The following is a 2,772-nucleotide window of genomic DNA, read 5'->3' on the forward strand; positions in this document are numbered from 1 at the left end:
GCTTGCACTTTTCTTCCATCTGCCCCTGTTTTTTTTTTTTCTCCTTAAAAGAGAACTGTGATTCTTTCCTAATGCTAGATAAGAATTAGGAGGATCAACAAAACAATGAACACATAGCACTTGCGTTCTTAGAAAAGGGCTGTTGCCTCTTTATCGTTACTATTTTCCCCTCAGTCAGTCACTTCAGAATTTTGCCTAATGTGAAAACTCCAAACACCTTCAGAATACCAATCCTAGTACATTCTAATATACACTATCTATATACAAACTAATACACATACTGATGATACAATTTACTGAAAGCAATTATACAATATTATTCATTCTAAAATGACCCCCATTGCAAAAACCCACATCCATATTCATTGCAGTACTCAAGTAACTCTAAAAGCTTCACTGCCATTCTTTTGGGGTTTTATACTGAAAAGGAATTTGCAAGCATGTGTTGTCTACCTCCCACTGTGTGAGTTGGGGGGATAATGGCAACAGGTGGACCTAAGTCCTGGGATATGAGACAGTGGGATGTATGGCCTGCCAAATTTAGATAGCTCAATTAAAACAGCCCCATTCATCCATACCAAGAACAGAAAGCGGAGAAGCTGGGGGAGGGAAGGAGGGAAAGCAAGCGCAGGTGACAGCAACTGTGGATTTTCTTCTCTGGGGTCATTAGCTATGTTTATATTTCTATAGCATAACTGTGTTACAAGCTAGCATGGTTATTTTTGCCTCTGCCTCATCATTCAGTGCAAAAGGGCAGAGGTGAGTGCCTATAAATTCACACAGCTGCTGGCTAGGAGAAGGCATTTGGAAAATAATTCAGTAACATGGGCCTTTATTTCACTGAAGGAATTGTTCTTTGAGGAACATTCCCCCTAAACCATGAGAGCACTCAGGTTCCTGCAAAACCTTCCCAGGCTAAAGCAAAGCACAATTTCTAGTTCTTGTGCCAGCCGGAGATATGCAAAGATTTTTCTCAGCAGGAAGTCACTCACAGACATCACATGAATATTTAAACAATGGGAAGCCAGCAAAAAGATTCTTTCACGCTGCAGGATGATAGTGACTTCTGAAATTATCACAATTATCATTCCATTATTGCAAAACAAATGACCTGATTTATTATGCTCTGCCTCTGCTCATATCTGGATCTCTTCCTGATATATTACACAACCGGTTACTTAGGCATTCTACACAAACAGCATTTGTATCGACTACTTCATTAATATTTTGATTATTATAAATCTCAGGGACTCAAGCCACATCCTAGGCTAGAGTCATCTCTCCCCAGCCTCTCCCTCTGAAGAAGACGATGAGAGAATTTTAGAGTGGGATATGATGATATAGTCTACGGAATTCTGGGAAACGAGTTAGCTCATCACCTAAGTCTCCCTTCTTGCTTACATCCCACAGCAGAACAAATCAACAGTTCTTCAATCAGTGGAAAAAGAAGTTTACATTCAAGAAATCTAGGCGGAAATGCTACTCTCAACAATTCCAGTGCTACATGTCACAGTCCATCTTTTAAAAAAAAAAGTTTTCTGGTTGTCTTTTCTGTGAGAAGTAAAGATGTGGAAGAAAAGTCACGGAGGAGTTATAACAGTTAAGTAATTAGTAAAGTAGCAAGACAATACTAAAAGCCAGTTGTTTTTGTTTTCAATTACGTCCTCTTCTAAATCCTTCAGCTACCTTAGGCTGCTTTGTGCACCCTGTGTACCGACCCGTGACCCATCTGTAGGGAGAGCAAGTTTGTTTACCCTCTTAGCAAAATTCAGCAGAGTTGTCATATCCCACTGGTGACATGGTGGAACATGAGAGGAATTCTGGGACAAAAAGTCAAACAACACACTTGGCAAAAGCAGATTATGATAACATGCATGTTGTAATAAGACAACTAATGAGCCATGAGTCAAATTCCCACTTCATCCACTGGAACATTATCACAGTTTAAAGTGCTTGAAAAAGAGCGTGTCAGTGATACACTAATGACTTTAAGTGGGCTCATGTGTCAGGCTGGAGGTTGAAAAGAAAACTGCAAACATTTTTCATGTGTGTGAAATGACTTAGCAAATGATTTGAAGCTTTACCTGTCCAGTAACAACTTTAATCAACTCTTTCCTCATCTGGGTCTAATTTTTGCTCAGAGGGCACAGATGGTGATCTGCTCTCAAGGTGAATCTAAACTACATTGGTCCAGGTAAACTGCCAGTTAAACCTTTAGAGGAAAGAAGGAAGGAAGGTAGGAAGGAAGGAAGGAAGGAAGGAAGGAAGGAAGGAAGGAAGGAAGGAAGGAAGGAAGAAAAGGCAGAATTAGCAGGATTCCAAAAGCAACTGACCTTGTGGAACCTTGTGAAACTTCCATTACAATAAATATTATTGAACATTATATAGAATATTATACAAAAATGAGCAAGACACAGTCCCAGTTCTCAAGGAGATGATAATATTGGAGAAACATAAAGAGCAAGAAGAATGAGGGTAATTCATTTGAAGGAGGTCACCATATACACTATATTCTACTATAATCTTTGTTGATTGTTTATTGGAGAACTTCATTAGAACTATGTTCCCCAGACAAGAAGAAAGCAACTAAGAAGTAATTTCATTTTGTGATTTAGGGAGAAAAATCAGGCTACCACTCAAGAGCCATTTAGATAAAGATTAGAAACATAACTCTTAGCCCTATTCCAACTTCAATCCCAGAAATGAACATAGGAGAAGAAGTAACCAGAGAATTGGGGAGATTTGACAACTTGGTATGTTCTTATCTTAGTA

Source organism: Gorilla gorilla, chromosome 11, assembly GCF_029281585.2.
Source record: "Gorilla gorilla gorilla isolate KB3781 chromosome 11, NHGRI_mGorGor1-v2.1_pri, whole genome shotgun sequence".
Taxonomy (NCBI): Eukaryota; Metazoa; Chordata; class Mammalia; order Primates; family Hominidae; genus Gorilla; species Gorilla gorilla.